At 39.8% G+C, this 17,658-nt stretch overlaps 1 protein-coding gene across 2 annotated transcripts in view; it reads right to left on the bottom strand.

Annotated features, from left to right (window-relative positions):
- Positions 1-14,363, bottom strand: part of Tab3 (TGF-beta activated kinase 1 (MAP3K7) binding protein 3) — a 66,228-nt gene extending 51,865 nt beyond the window's left edge. For both annotated transcript variants that reach the window (XM_028881801.2, XM_028881802.2), the window contains exon 1: positions 14,174-14,363. The gene's annotated coding sequence lies outside the window, so the exon portion shown is untranslated. The remainder of the gene's footprint in view (positions 1-14,173) is intronic.
- Positions 14,364-17,658: the final 3,295 nt, after the last annotated feature.

The raw sequence follows: 17,658 nt of genomic DNA, 5'->3' as shown, positions 1-17,658 counted from the left end.
ACAGTTCACAGCAAGATTATTCATAAACGTCTAAAGGGAAAATAACCCATGACTATTAACTGGTAAATAAATAAAACATAGTATACGTATATAATGGTAATTATTTGGCAATAAAAACAAATGAAATATTGACACACATTATAATGTCAGTGAACATTGAGGACATTATGCTAAGTCAAAGAGGCCAGTAACAAAAGACTACATGTGACCTGATATCACTTAGTGAGAGGCCAGTAATGAAAGTAATGAAAGGCTACACATTACTGAACATCATTTACATGAAATTTTCTGAGGAGGGATATCTTTTTACTTTCTGAAGACAGAATCTACCTATATAGCCTAGGCTGCTTTTGAATTAACAGTGCATTTCATTCAACCTCCAGATCAGCTTCCCAATGAGGTCCTAAATACAATGCAAGGGGCTTGAGAGATAGCTCGGTGGTTAAGAGCACTTGCTGCTTTTGCAGAGAAGCCTGGTTTAATTTCTAGCACCCACTTGGCATATCTGTAACTCCAGTTCCAGGGACGTCACCATCTTTTGGCCTCTGTTGTTGCAGAATATTTTCAAAGATGTGTTGCATTTGTTTAATTACATAAAGATATGTTGTGGTTTTACCTTGCCTGACTAAGGCACCTGACTGGTCTAATAAAAAAGTGAATGGCCAACAGCGAGAGAGGAGGTATAGGCAGAGAACTTCTGGGCAGGGAGAGTAAGAAGGAGGAGGAGGAATTTAGTCTCAGAAAGAAAGAAAAAGAGACTACAGGGAGATGTCAGGGGCCAGCTAGCCAGACACAGATGAATCAGGAAAGTAGGACATACAGAATGAAAGAAAGGTAAAAAATCTCCGAAGCAAAATGTAGATGAATAGAAACAGGTTAAATTAAGCTAAAAGAGCTAGTGGGACAAGCATAAGTTAAAGCCATGCATTCACAATTAATACATCTCTGTATCTTTATTTGGGAGCTGGTTGGCAACCCAAAAGAAATTGCCAGCTACACTCGATGGGTATCAGGCATGGAAATGGTAAGTGCATATCTAAGTAAGCAAACATTCACATAATACATGTTTTAAAAAGATTGTTGTTGTTTTTTACAAATTAAATGTAATGCCAATACATATGCAAATCCAGATGAAATTGAAAAGCTTATCAAAATAATTTGCCAAAACAGTGGTAAGAAATGAGCCTGAAGAATACTAAAATTATTAAAATTTACATTTATTCATTCTTTCTTTTCTTTCAAAAAGAATTGTGATATGTAGCCCTGGCTCACTTGGCATTCATTACGTAGCCAGAATGGCCTTAAACTCTAGCAATCCTCCTGCCTCCACTTCCTAAGTGAGGGATTCCAGGCATGAAGTACCATTCTTAGTTATGTGCTACTGGAGACTGAATGGAGGACTTCATGCATATTACTCAAGCACTCTACCAAGCAAGGTTCCCAATTCCTACCAATATAGTTTTTAAAAGCTGAACCTGTGACTGAAGTTTCCCATAAAGAAAACTCCATATCTAAATGGCTTGACTATTGAATTTAGTATGCACTAATAAACAAACAAATAAATAAATAGAACCAATCACTCATAATATAAATGCTTACCGATCTAAGAACAGACCAAAACTTCCTTATTCTTAAAAAAGCTAGGAAAACATTAAAAGCAAGTATCTTAATGTAGAAATGGTAAATGTTTTTCTTTGAGAAATGAAACAAAACCAGTACCCACTAATACTACTTCTGTTTAATATTAGAGAACTAGCCAATGCAGTAACACAAAAATCTTATAAAACAATTTGAAAGAAAGAAATAAAATTTCCTTTATTGAGAGATGATTAACTACCTAGTAAAGGATTCCAAAGCTAAGTACCAAAGGTGATGAAAGTTTAACACAATGGTTATATATAAGGTCAACATAAATATATAAACAAAATGAAGTCTACAAGGACTTACATACAGTAACATAAAAATATCAAATGTCTAAGAATAAAAGGTTTTGTAGGATATTATAAACACCACAGGGAAAAAATAATTGAGTAATGTTCTATGTTCATGTAGTTGAAAACCAACAAAATGTTCTTTAGGGTCCACACAATCACAATCAAAGCACTAGCAGACTGTGTATGCATATGTGTGTCTATGTAACATGATACTAAAATTCATATAAATGTGCAAAGGGCTGAGAACAGCCAAGATGTTCTGAGGACAAGGTGGAAGAACTTGTTCTACTGACTATTGAGACTTACTATGAAGCTATCATAAACAAGACAATGTGGTGCCAGAACAGGGAGAAACAAACAGAACAGAGCATAGAAACTGAACCATAATACAGATGCACATTTAATACTTCTCAGTAGTATGGAAATCCCTGTACTAGGACATTTTGCTATCCATATGGAGAAAAGGACAGACAACAATCAATTTCACATAATCACTGGATCTTGGTGTGAACACCAAAGCTGCAAAGCTTCCGGATGAGAGAAAATATCCTTTTAATCATGGGATAGGAAAAGATGGTTTAAACTGAAATCTGTGTCTACTTTAAACATAAGGGGAAATACTCGTTATATTACAAATGAGAACTTTCATTTGAAAGGACTCATGAAAAATGGAAGTGCATATCACACACACAGTGGCAGAATGTATTTGTAACCAGCAAGGGCTCCTGTCCAACATGTAATGAAGAACTCCTACAAATGAGCAAGTGACAAGAGACAAGATGTATATGGCACTTTTGGAAGGAATTCTACCCAAGAGTTATAAAAGTATAAACCTCTAACTAGAACATTTAACTAAAACACTGATACTCTCCCTGTGATTGCATAATAAAAAGCTTTTTAATATCTTTTAAAAGTATGTTAAGCTGGGAGTGGTGGTGCTCACCTATAATCCCAGTACTGGGGAGACAGAGGAAGTGGATCTCTGTGAGTTCCTGGCCAGCCAGAGCTACAAAGTAAGACCCTCTCAAAAGCAACAAAATAATTCAATGCTCCTAGTTTAAGAAAACAGCTCTCACTCCTCCTGTAATCTTAGCACTAAGAGAAACCATCATCAATGATGATCTTAAAGCAACAATCTTCTTTAAGAAATCTGCCTGTGTTAAGACTCTCAAACACTGGTACTCAACAATCTCCATCAGCAATAAATAGTGATATATTCATACAAGGAAATATACAGTAATGAGACTAGTCTACAACTATACACGGATTCCTTTTCCATTTACTATTTTACTCCAAAGCCATCAGATAGAAACAGTACAACCTGATTCCATTCATATCAAATACAAAAGTAGGCAAAATTCGTCTGTGGTGGTAAAAGTCAAGAAAATGGCAGGTGGTATGCTAAGGTAGGCAAGGCAAGACTTCACAGTTGTTTATGATACTAGATAGGGGCTGATACACAAACGTGTGTTTGGCTGATGGAAATTCACTGAGTTGTTCACTATAGATAGTGTGTACTTTCTATTAAAGCTGGGTAAAAAGTCTTTTAATTCTTTTTAAGTGTTGAAGGAATACATTTTTCAAAATTATTCAAAAATTATGAAAGCAAAAAATCTTGAAGTCGAGTGCTTCAGATCAAAATACAAAATTCTAATAACTATCATTTCAAGAGTAATATGCTAATAACAAAAAATATTCACACAGGTGTCAAAATAAGGGACTCTTGGTGTTAGCTGGAATCCAATCGGATAAATTGACTTCTTTCTAGTTACAGTGACAAGTGTTGACTCATAAAGATCTAGAACTACCTTGTAGTTTTCTGTTAAGAGCATATTTTTAAATCTTGGAACTTTATAGACTGACACAGCTAGTTAAATCCCCTAATTTTACAAATAAAGAAATCAAGGTCATTTAAAGTTAGGTAATTTGTCCAAGGTGATGAAAAGATCTGAGTAAGAATAAAACTGAAATTACTGAATTACATTCACCCCCTACCCAATTAGCTATGGTCTATGGGATTTCTACATACTAAGAGAATATACTAGGAGTATCTCTCAATATAAACAATATTGACTGGAAACAATTTCATCCAACCAACCCAAAATTATTTTCATTGCCATCCATGACTAACAGCCAAAACTTATTTCTGTGGCAGAAAAGATAAGACTTTCTAAAGTAAAGTCCGTGATGTGCAGCCTACCAGATAACTTTCTGTTTACACTATGATGACTTTGACATCAAGCTTAAAGCATGTATGAAAATTCAGAATAATGGAATCTCCACATATCACATCCTTGAAAATAAAAGTTAAAAAAAAAATCAATCATGGCCTGTAGAATATTATTTTAAGATGTGTTAATTTTTTTTTTGTTTTGTTTTTTGATACAGGGTTTCTCTGTTGTAGTTTTGGTGCCTATTCTGAATCTCGCTCTGTAGACCAGGCTGGCCTCAAACTCACAGAGATCTACCTGGCTCTGCCTCCGAGTGCTGGGATTAAAGGTGTGAGCCGCCATGCCCACCTGATGTGTTACATTAGTTTGTGCTGTGGAATATTTGTTTAATGTTGCAAGGATGTGCTGTATTTTTTTATGTTGCATTTGTTCAACTCTGTGAAGCTGTGTTACTTGCCTATCTAAAACATCTGATGGTCTAATAAAGAGCTGAATGGCCAATAGCAAGGTAGGAGACATGAAAGCCAGGGCTAGCAGGCAGGAAGAATAACCAGAAGGAGCAAAAGAGCAAAAGAAGAAAGAGTAAGAAAACAAGGTGAGGGAGATGCTAGGGGCCAGCCACACAGCTAGCCACCACGGAGTAAGAGTGAAAGTAAGATACACAGAAATAGAGAAAGATGAAAGCCCAGAGGCAAAAGATAGATGGGATAAGTTAAAGTTAAGAAAAGCTGGCTAGAAACAAGTTAAGCTAAGGCCAAACATTAATAATTAAGAATAAGCCTCCGTGTGTGATTTATTTGGGAGCTGGGTGGTAGGCCCTTAAAAGACCAAAGACCAAAAACAACTAACTACAATGGCCACAAATTGAAACCAAGAGTTTTCTCTAAGTTCATATAAACAATCAAATGTGTTACCTTTCTGACATTAAATGATTATACTAGTTATTAAATCATGACTTCTAAAAAGTTAAATTCTCCAGTTCATCTCAATTTGCACCTATGTTTACAACTAAGCATGCTCATGATTTTAAAAGAATGTCTTATCACTCTGAAGCTAAAATGATCAAATATCAACAATATAAACAGCCCAATTGATCTTGTGGAAATAATTTTAAATTATAAAAGTGCTTATTTTCAACTACAAACCCAAAGAGGTTCTTTTCACTATCACAGGACCCTCACCTTTTATTTCAAACCGTAAAGTTTAGTGCCAAGATGAATCTCTGGTTCTGCTAGCCAGAGAGGAAACACCTGACCTTTCAGGACCGGCATAAAACTGAAGAATCAATCAGAAAATGGTTTTATGGCAACAGAATTTTTTAACTAACAAAATGAAGATACCAATGATATAAATGCAAATAATTAAAAACGGGGCCAGTGAAATGGTTCAGTGGATAAAAGTACTTCTTCCACTATGCCTGATGATATGAATTCCATTCCAGGGACTCACATATGGAAGGAAGGACAGTAAGAAGTCCCATTTGTTGGACTTCTCGATCTCTACACAAATGCTGTGGCTGATGCGTGCGCGCGCGCGCGCGCACACACACACACACACACACACACACACAAAGTAAATGCATATAAAAAATTAACCGATTTAATGACTAAATACAACATATCTTGGAAGAGATAAAGGGTGGTAGCTGGGGATAAATGATAAAAATTAAACTTTGCAGGTTTTTTTTTTAACCAACCAGATCCCTCATGTTCCCATCCCCCTGTCCCCTACCCCTCCACCCCCAACCCCATTTTATCTAGGAGATGTCATCTATTTCCCCTTCCCAGGGAAATCCATGGCCCCTCTTAGGATCTTCCTTGTTACCTAGCTTCTCTGGGGCTGTGGACTATAGCCTGGTTATCCATTATCTCTGCAATTTTAAGTCTAAAGTTGTTTCAAAGCAAAAATCGGCTTTGTAAAGGGTACTAGAAACTGAGAAAATCATACTTCAATTGACACAAGCAGCTTTCCACATTCACTTGAGGCTTCAATAGAGGGTGAAAACAGACTTTTAAAAATATTTTTATTTATTTATCCCTGGGGGAGTGTGCATGCTGGAGCATACTTGTGAAGGTTAGAAAACTACTTTGTGTACCTGGTTCTTTCCTACCACCTTTACATGGGTCTGGAGGATCAAACTCGGATGGTCAGGCTTGCATGGCAAAAGCTTTTACCTACTGAGCTACCTTGCTAGTTTGGGACCCAGTTTCATGTGGCTTTGAAATCTGAACTCAGGTCCTCACACTGGCATGGCAAATGCTTCACCTACTGGGCCACCTTTCCAGCCCATACTGTTTTGTTTGTTTTTGTTTTCAATAGAATCTCCCTCTAGTCCAGGCTGGCCAGGGACTCTAAGAGAATCTCTTTTTTATTTGTGCAATAGGGAAAGCCATACCTTTCCATGTGTACCCTAAAACACTCAAAATATTGCCATGAGATTCCTGGCTATTAGATAAGGACAACAAAGGATATATAAAGCACTGCTTTGCTATAGACAGGTGCGGAGATGCAGTTGAGGGGATCTGGTCCTGTATAAAACAAGCCACGCACGGGCAATGGGGTGGGGTGGCAATAAGGTGGAAATCGAACAAACAGCAAGCTCCCAGAAAGGACTATTAAAATGCTAGTGATTTTCCTAACATTGTACAATCAAACCCAAAAGGCTATAACAAAACAAAACTCATCCCAATTTGGATAGAAATAAAAATGAAAACTCTAAAACTATTCCTCCATGGAAAGAAGACAAGAATCCTACTTTAAGTGAGAGAAAATAATCCATTTTGGTGGAAGAGAAGAATCCTATTTAAGATACACCAGAGATAGAGATAGGCATTAGACAACCAAGTAGAGCAGGGTGTTCTAGATATTCTAAAACAATAAAGCTTAATAAAGATGAGTATATAACATTTCTTACAAAGCCACCTTCAAGCAAGGTAAGGCTTCATGCATTCACCCATTACCAATGCACTTCATCTTTCCACAAACCTTATGAGAATGGTCCTTTACATCTACTGTACAGATGAGAAGCTCTGGTAGTAGAGGAACAGAGATTTGAAGGCAGACACTCTGGATGCACAGACCACAGTCACAAACACTTTACTAGGCAGTACAGTCTTTTGAGAACACAAGCCAGAAAAATAGCTCTTGCCACTACTTACCCTATCTTCAAGCTCCACCGGTGAGAAAAGAAAGCTTTTCCTCAGGGCATGGTGAGTCTTTGCTGCTCATGCAGAAGGAGTAGCCCACTATCTTTACAGCAAGGCTATATTCATAACCGTTCAGTACCTGATGTTCTGCCTGCATGGTTTTACTGATACACTGTCACAGACAAAGTTACTTTTTACAGTACTACCAATATTCAAATTCAGATACACTGAACTGGTCTGAGAAGCAGAACACCATATACAGTTTTTTTTCCTGTGGGAAAGTGGTGTATGTTTCAATTTAAAAAAAAAAAGTCTTTATAGATCTTATAGAAATTCAGATTCCCTCTCTACAGACTCTAGCTTTATAGATGCCAATATCACTAAATTTTAATAAAGAAACTACAGTGACTCAATCCTATTTTACTCATACATCAAAGAGGCATAGTTCTTTATACTTACCATGATAGAAACAGGGCTACAGAAAAAAAAAATCTTAATATTCTATGGGTTTTCTGAACTACGACCAATTGTGGGTGGATCTGGCAGTTATTATACATCTAGTCTGGGCCCCCTCAATACGCTTTGGCTTTAAATGTTACTATCAAGGAAGTGAAGACATCTTTCACAGCTACTCCCACCACAATAAAAAGGTATCATCTCAGAAGGAAGCTCAAGTATTAACGGCCATGATAATATTAGTAACAAAAAACAATTCTTTTGTGCATTTACCATTGCCAGTTGTGCTTTAAATATAATATATCCTCTGGCCCATTTAATCCTCACGAGGTAAATACCACATCATCCTCATTTCAAAATTGAAGAAACAGGTCAGAGATTAAGCAATTTGCCCCAAAACACAGAGCTAGTCTGTGTCAAAAGATCTAGTTGTTTGAGAAATTTGCCTGCAGAGCTATTTTTTAAACTATCATGCTCTGTATGTAATTAGAGAATGTGGTAAACTTAAAATGAACAGAGGGTACAAACTGAAATTCAGTTTTCAAACAAGAATGGCCTGGAGCAACCCTTAAAGCCTTATCTTGCCATTTATTGGGACTATTTCCTTCAAGCAAGCTAAGATTAAATACAATTATGGAGAACAAGTACAAAATAAATTTGGCTTTGCTTTTCTTACTTTGAACTCTCTCACTGAAATATCTGAATATCACAACCAGTTACAGCATATATCACAACAGATTAGTAAACCTTTATTTTAAAATCTTCAGGTAAAACACCCTGCCCACATTTACCACTAAGTAAACTAGAGTAAAAAACTGCAAGATGGCCAGTACCTTCAGACAGTTTCAAAACAGCAGCAAGAAATAGTGTGAACAATATATTCTTTTCATGATAAACTAGAACTCTGTTGTTCTTACACCACCATAAAATATGCTTTTTTTCAGTTGTTCTTACACCACCATAAAATATGCTTTTTTTTTTGGGGGGGGGGGTTTCGAGATAGGGTTTCTCTGTGTAGCTTTAGTGCCTGTCTTGGATCTCGCTCTGTAGACCAGGCTGGCCTCAAACTCAGAGATTCATCTGGCTCTGCCTCCCAAGTGCTGGGATTAAAGGTGTGCGCCACCACTGCCTGGCCATAAGATCTGCTTTAACGACAATTAGCCTGAGGTGGAACAAATATACGTTCTATTTCGAAATGTGTACCAAAATTCAGCAAATTTTCATTGACAATCTAAAAGACCCTATCAAGAGGCTAGAAAGATGGCTCCGCGGTTAAGCTGCTCTTCCAGGGACCCAAATTCAATCCCTAGCACCTATGTGGCACCTAACTTTCTATAACTCCAGTCCCAGGGGATCTGATGTCCTCTTCCTGTCAACTTGGGCAGATGGTGAACAGACATACATGCTGGCAAAACACTCGTATGCATAAATGAATATTTTTAAAGACTACAGAATTAAAAAATCCTTCCATGGCTGGACAGATTAGCCTGATAGTTGAGAGCACTGACTGTTCTTCCAGAGGACCCAGGTTTAATTCCTAGCATCCACATGGCATCTGTAACTCATGCATGTGATGCACGGATATATGCAGGCAAAACACCAATACACATAAAATGAATAAAAGTTCAAAAAACTCTTGATCAGTTTATTTCCTGGAAGGGCCACCTCTCATCTGCATACCTAGAATAACCTGGACAGCCAAAGGTGGGCTACCTACTATTCTAAGTAACAAAAATCAGGTAGCCTCCATCAATTTCTGGAACTAAAATTTTATTAGTTTTTCGAGATTTTCATACAATGTGTTTTAATCATGTTCATTTTCCTTTCACCAACTCTTCCCAGATTTCCCATCCTTCCCAACTTGTTCTTAAAAAAAAATCAGAACAAATTTGTGCTGCTCAAATATTCTTGGCTGACATAAACAAACAAACAAACTGATTAATTTTAAAAAAAGGCCAGTTGGTGGCGGCGGCGGCGGCGGCAGCAGCAGCAGCGCACGCCTTTAATTCCAGCTCTCGGGAGGCAGAGCCAAGTGGATCTCTCTGAGTTTGAGGCCAGCCTGGTCTACAGAGCAAGTTCCAGGACAGGCAACCAAAACTACAGAGAAAAACCCTGTCTCAAAAAAACAAAATAAATAAATAAATTAAAAACAAAAAACAAATATTCTTGGCTGTGTGGCTTTCCACTGGTGTGATCATCTTACCAGGGTCCACACTGTTAGAGAAAACTAACTCTCCTTTTCCAAACAGCTACTAGCTGCCAATAACTGTGATGCCCAATTTCCCTCCTAAACTGGGATTTGATCTGTCTGGAGCTTATACAAGTCTTGCACATGCTGTCACAACCACTGTTAAGTTCATATGCACAGCTGCCTTGCTGTGTTTTTTAAATCACCTATCTGAACTTCAGACATGGGCTTCCCAGGAAACAAAGATTAATATGCTACATTTCTAAACCAATCCATGAAAGCCTAAACATCCATAAGGTAACAGAACTACACAAAACACCAAGCTCTGTGGGCAATGGTTCCATGGGAAAACCATTTAGCATTCCAACTCAGTACCAAACCAACTAACACTGCCCCATTAAGTTCTGGAAGTAGAAGAAAATCTACTCACTAAGAAAAGAGTCTGAGCTTCCTTAAGATGTGATCAAAGCAGAGGAGGAGAAAGGGCATGAAAAGGGACAGAAGTCAGAACTGGGGGGTAGAGGAGAGATCAGAGATGAAGAAGTTGAGACACCAGCTGAAAGGAAGGACTGAGATGTGTCAGAGTGGGGTGGCTAATGAAGAGGATGAGAGAACAGTGCCGACTTCTATAGCACACTGGCTTCTACAAACTTAGCTTCTTGACTCATAAGAGGGAGAGGAGAAACCATAGCAAGAATCTGGACAAGGCCTCCCTCCCTCTGTTATTCTCGTTCTCCTTTTTAAGACACAATCTGGTGGGCCATGGGGTCTTTACTGCATTCCTCTTCATCTGCTAGGGCAAAAGAACCGAGAGCAGGGGGATGGACTTAAGGGCTTTGAAGCCCTCTTCACTCTTCATGCACCTTGCAAAAGACTCCAGGGCCAACTGAGAACTAAAGGAAAGATCCAGCTTGGGGCAGGAACAGCATCAAGAGAGCAAGAATATAAGCTGAGAGATTTTAAGCAGGGAGAAAAATGAAATTTTGGGGAGCTGAATAGTAAGCTAATTGAGGTCTCAAACTATAAAAATGCTCTTAAATATTTAGGATTCAATTTGACAGTTCCAAGTATTTCACTCCATATATTTCACTTTTTTTTTTTTTTTTTTTTTTTGGTTTTTTTGAGACAGGGTTTCTCTGTGTAGCTTTGCGCCTTTCCTGGAACTCACTCTGTAGACCAGGCTGGCCTTGAACTCACAGAGATCCGCCTGCCTCTGCCTCCCGAGTGCTGGGATTAAAGGCGTCCGCCACCACCGCCCGGCCATCTATTTCACTTTTAGACAAACAAATGTTTATGTTATGGTTATGATATTAATATGAGGCTATGCCAAAGGTATGAAAATCACCTTCCAGGTACATACAATTTCTTGGTGTACTTTTTAACATAGTGACCATATAAATCATGTCAGGACGGCTTTCTGTTTATTTAGTAGGTTTTATCATTTACCAATATTATCCACTCTAATAGGCCAAATACCAGGAGTAGTTCCTTCCCAAGTAAAGTATATTTAACTCTTTGAGAGTACAACGATAATTACAAACTTGCTCCTTCAGCCCAAAGATTATCCATCCGGATTGCAAGGTGTTATTTACAACAGCCCCACACTCCATAGAACACACACCCAGATACATACTGAGTAACACAGAAATCCTGTTTCCATATCCATGAGAGTGCTGTTCCACTCTTAAAACAATTCACATCTTGAAAAACGGAGCGGCAAACCCTGAGCTGCATACCATCGCTAGAATTTCCAGTCAAAGATAACTAACTACACACTTAACTCTGACCAACTGACCTGCTGGAGGATGAGCACCACTTAGGTGTCATCTTCCTCCCTACCCCACCCCCCAACTTGCCTGGCTGTTCTTCCAGTTCAACTCTACCCAGACGTGGGGCCTCTCTCTCGAACAGAGATAAGAGCTAGGACGACGAGCTCAACAGCACATCAGACATCCAACAGCAGAGACCAGTAGGAGCCAAAAGCAATGCCTTCACTGACCTGACACCTCTGCAAAATGGCCCCGTGATTCCACCAACAGCTCACACACTCACTGCTCTGGAACATCTAAAATCTGTCCACCCCTAGGCCCGTAAGAGATGATGTTGCTTGCCTTAATAGTGGTCCTATTTTCTGCAAAACACAATCTAACTCTAAAACTTTCAAACTACATGAAAAGAAGAAAAGCAAAATTGCCTAACAATTACTGTACTGAGGTCTAAAAAGGTAACTGTGTGTGCATGTTACCATAAAACTCCTGTAAGGCAAACTGAGGCCCCTATAAATAGCTCCTATTTTACTTTAGTCCTGCAATTTTAAATATGATTCAATATCAGAGTAAATAAAACATTTGCTCCTTGAAGTATCCTGGGTATGCTGAAACAGAAGGTGGAGTTACCAAAACCATGTATTTCAGGTATAGGTCACTACTAGCTATTTGGAATCTTTACATACCAGCTCAAACCGTACCTCTGTCTAGCAAATGAACACATCTCAAATGAAAAAAATACCTGAGATTATCTTTTATTAAGGACACATGACAATCTTCAAGAGAACTGAATGGTTACTTTACAACAAAAATTTCCATTTTTAATAAATTTGTGTATGAACATAAACACATACAGAGCATGTAGAAAGAACACAGTCTCGAAAATCAGACACACATGATTCTGAGTTCTAGCTTTGCAGTTTACTATGTGATCTCAGCTATGTACGCTACAGAAGAATACTGGAGGTGTATGTCGTTATCTGTGTAATAGGGACACTTTCTTTAGCATAGAGAAACTATAAGGATTAAATTAAAATGCACACTGCCCACCAAACTCAGTAACTGTATATACTCAATGCTCACTCAGTTTGCTCCAACACAAACTGTACAGGGTGGTCTACAATTAAAGAAAAGAATGTGTCAAACAAACAGAAGAAAATTCAGAGTGACTGAACATTCACTATGCTCTGTCAGATGTAACCATGGTAATTGTATATTTAATATCTACCTTCACCAAAGTCAACTTTGCCTTGATTAAGCCAGTTCTAGGCCAAAGGGGAGGGAGACTTTTAGATTTGTAAAAATTCATAGAATACACTGACTTAAAACTATGTATGTGTAAAATTTAAGGAGTACTTGCATTTCTCCAGTGTCCACTGCAGGGAAGTGGGGGAATTACTGTAAGAGATGATGTACTTTGTAATTCAACATTATACAGTTAACCTTCCATTAAAAAAAAAAAAACAAATCTTGATCGTGTTTTCTTTTTATGCATGTTCTTTTATAGTCCTACAAATCATTCTTAAAGCAAAAAGGAAACTTTCTCCCCCCTCCTGACCCCATGAAAGAGTACACAGCAAGCTCAGTTCATCAAGCTGTTCTTTTATACTACTCATTCCTTTCCTTTTACGAATTCGTAAGTAAATATATTAGACGGTAAAAATTGACAAATGTTGCTAAAGAACACAACTCAAGAGCTTTGCCTTGTCAGGAATTTTTCTCAAAAGAAAAAAAAATCTAAACGTTATGTTCAGTACAGACAGTGCTTTATATTACGACTCATCTAGAGTATAAACTTTTAGTTCCTTATCGTGCAGCTGACTTTTTACTTCACCTTGTCTGTATCTCACCTACACCCATTCTACTTAATGCACTTTATAAGCAGACACACAGTACTAAAGTATAAAACTCCAAGTAGGAACAACTCTAATCCGTTCTTGGACCTCAGAGGGCTGTTTAATGTCATCTTTAAAAACGGGCAATGTGGTCGCTTTCCTCTACAATTTTTTGCAAACCTCCTCCACAACAATCATTACTATTACTACTAACCTTGTGCACATGTCCCAACACCTTCAAGAGAACCAGCCCTAGTTCTCCGAGCCCCAATCCGCAAACACCTTACTGAGACTTGAAACCTGTACACGGAGGTTTCACTCTGCAGATGTCCAGGAACGCAAAAGGAAGAGCATCAGCCCCCTTCACCCGAGGGCTGATGGCAATCAAGCCCCCGCTCCGCCCCCCCCCCTCCGCAGCCACTCCCTCTCCCCTCGGCCTCGGGCGTTTGGGGCGTCCAGGCGGGCGCGGGCGCAGCCGCCACGACAGGCCCTGCGCAGACCTCCCGCAGCCCCGTAATTCCCCGTGCCTGCTAACTGCCAGAGGCCGAGCCAAACCCCCCGAACACCCGCAGTCTCGCCCACGCCCAACGTCGTGGGCGTGGGGTCACTAGGACGACCCCAGGGCACCCCCAAAGTCCTGGCCTCGGGCAGGTGCCGGGCCTCTCGCCACCACTCACCGAAACCCAGCAGTCGCTCCGAGCTCCACCGCCTGGCACGCACACCCTCTGCCGACTTTCACGGGGGGTCCGGGCGGCACTGCTTCCCCGGCCAAACCCCCTCCGGTGCGCGCTGCGCCGAGGGCAGATCCGGTGTGAGCCGCCGCTGCTGCCGCCGCCCCCTTGCCTCCCTCCTCCCTCGCGGAGTCCCTCCCACTGAGGCCCGCCTTGTATTTCCTGGATCCGGTCTCGGGGAGAGCTTGCCAGGAGAGCTGCGGGCTTCAGGGCTTCCGTCGGGCGCCTTCGCTCGCCAGGCACAAAGATGGCACCGCTGGGGAGGACGGCCCTAAGCGATCTCGCGAGGCTTTCCCCACAAGAACCGAAGGGAGGGCGGGGTCGCCCACAGGAAAGGTGATAAATGAGCCCCAGCGAATGCTCGCCCACATCGGAAATGGGCCGTATGTTACGTGGAAAATTGACTGCGCCTGCGCGAGACCGTGGGCTGACGCTTCCCAGAACTGCCCCTGAAGTGAGATCCAGTCTGAGTTTTACCTGTTTTCTCTAGAGGTGTGGAGCGAAGTAACTGGGAGTGAAACCCGGTAAAAGGCTTGGCACAATCAGTTGCCAAAGTGACATCTATCTCTTAAGGCTTGGCATCCCACCTAAGCTCCCAAGGTTAAACACAGACGCGCCCAGGAGACCCCGCAGCCCTTTGCTCCTCCCCATCTCTGCTGCGACAGGGTTCTTTATAAACTCGCAAATGCTCCTTCATGGTGTTGGGTCACATTACTATGCGCTACCAGGTAACAACTGTTGTCAGGTTTTCCACCCAAATAACTCCTTTTTTAGTTTTATTTTTTTTTGTCTTTCATTTAGTCAAATAAGTATTGTTTGATTTTCTATACACCCACTACTAAGGAAACAAAATGCTCTGACCACGGGGGGAAAAAACCAAAAACCTTGGTCTGAGATTGAGAACAGGGGGAAAAGTTTTGTGTTATAAATAAGCAGACATAGGATTCATAGATATGGAGACTTGTTATATGTCAAAGAAAAAAGAACTAGAAATAGAACTTCCTTATGACCTAGATATATCCCTCTTGAGTATATATACCCAAGGACTCTAAGCATACCAGAGACATACATACACATTAACATTTACTGGAGTACTATTCACAACAGCCAAGATGTGGTATCAACCAAGATATCCATTGACAGATGAGTGGATAAAAATGTGGCATGTAGAAATGTGGAATTTTATTCTGCTACAAAGAAAAAATTATGTAATTTTCAGGAAAATGGATGAAACTGGAGATCATGTTAGTTGAAATGAGCAGTTCAGAAAGACAACAGGGTGTATTTTCTCTCATATGCAGAATCTAGATTTACAGGGTGTATGTGTGCATATTGTACATAACATGAAAATAGAAGAGAAACTATATGAGGTGAAGGGGGTCTAATTCTAAAGGGAGCAGGAGGTGGAAGATAATTGTAAGAAAAAGATGAATATTACATGTTCTTGTACACAGAAGCTAGATTTAAGTATACACAGTGTGTGTAATGTGCATATATTACATATCTATTACATGACAATAGATGAAGGACTATGTGAGGTGAGAAAGGGGTCTAAAGGAACAATGAGGGAGAAGATAATTGTAAAGAAAAATAAAGACAAATATGCTTTCCATCTCATATACAGAACCTATATTCAATTATATATACATACATCTATATATGTAGACATGTGTCTATATGTATATGACATGAAAGCAAAAGGATAACTTCATTTGTAAGAAGGGGGCTGATATCAATAAAGAACAATGGTATACATAAATAAAATATCATTAAAACCCCACTATTTCATGCTCACTAAAAAATTAATAAAGTGACAAGAAAATATCTCATGCTGGAAATTCTTCAGGGTCATTACATAGAAGTTAGTCCAGGGAACTAGTTGTGGTGATATCAAGAAACAAACCATCCTGGTTATTTCAACCAAAGCTTTAATATACAAAGTTATTATTAGGCAGCTGCAAAGGCAATGGGACTCAGTGTTCCACACAGTAGTGTGATAGTCAGTCTTGATTCCTATCTTGACAGGACTTAGCATTAACAAATCTATAAGCCCATCTGAGTAGAATATTACAGAATGGTTTAACTGAGGAGGGGAGCGTCCCCCTGAATGTAGATGGCACCATTCTATGGACAGGGCTCCTGGACAGAATAAAAAGTAGAACATGACTGGTCCAAATGCAGAAGTCAATTGACCGTGGGTGCCCATTCCTAATTAATACCTTTACAACACATCCCCTACACTTAAGGCTCAGGAAACATCAACATCCAGGAAGAAGGGGTGAAAATATTGTAAGAAGCCAGAGGATCAGGACATCTATTGGAAGGACATCTGTTGGAAGATAGTATCTTCTAAAAAAGGGGCACAAAGTTGGGGGAAGGGATGGAGAAGGGGTCAATCTGGGAAGAGTGTTGAGGAGTAGGAGATAGTGAATATGATACATGAAGATACAATGTGTGAAATTCTCAAAGAATTAATAAAAATATATTATTTAAACATGTCCAGTACAAAGCAAGGTAAGTAAGCACCAGCATTTCTCTCTTTGCTTCTTGTCTGTGGATGTAACAATACTACCTCACACTCATACTCCCACAACTAAAATTGCTCTTGATACCATGCCTTCCTGATGGTGATGGACTGTGCCCTGAAACTGTGAGCTACAACAAACCCTGCCTGTTTTAAGTTGCTTTTGTCAAGATATGTTGTCACAATTCCAAGAACACTACCTAATATGGGTAGGAACTGCAGGAAGCGGCTCCAGTGTATAGAGTGAATGGGGAGAAAGGGAAAAGGAGATTGTCCAGTTTAAGTTTAGACATTTAGACGAAGGCTTATAGAAGCAAAACGCAAAGCTTTGACGAGAGGGCAGCTTTCCTTGGTGATGCAGCCACTGAGGAAAACATCTGATACTGGATTTGCATGTGCTTGAAACGGCAAACTAGATCCAACTGCTGCTAGGGAAAGGAAGCACAACTCTTTCTATCCTGCTAAGAGCTTCCAAGTTCCCTTCAGGCTGATGAAAACGAGGTGTGGACTATAGCTGAACTTGATCCATAGCTTCCAGCATCCAGAGCCACTTGTTTTGGAAGCTCTATGTGTTCAGAAAATGAAGGAGTTATACACCTCTATCACATACTGCACGTAGAGAAGACTGCCATGCTAAATACATGTGTAGAAAGCCTGCTTCAAGATTTAAGTTTCATGACAACTTACAAATCTGTGAGTGAAAAATAAATGTTTTTTTTTTGGTGTTTTTGTTTTTGTTTTGTTTTGTTTTTTTTTTGAAACAGGGTTTCTCTGTGTATTTTTGGTGCCTGTCCTGGATCTCGCTCTGTAGACCAGGCTGGCCTCGAACTCACAGAGATCTGCCTGCCTCTGCCTCCCAAGGGCTGAGATTAAAGGCGTACACCACCACCACCACCACCACCACCAC

This window comes from Peromyscus leucopus, chromosome X (genome assembly GCF_004664715.2).
Source record: "Peromyscus leucopus breed LL Stock chromosome X, UCI_PerLeu_2.1, whole genome shotgun sequence".
Lineage (NCBI taxonomy): Eukaryota > Metazoa > Chordata > Mammalia > Rodentia > Cricetidae > Peromyscus > Peromyscus leucopus.
The sequence above is the reverse complement of the archived record's forward strand: the minus strand, read 5'-3'. Positions and strand labels throughout refer to the sequence as shown.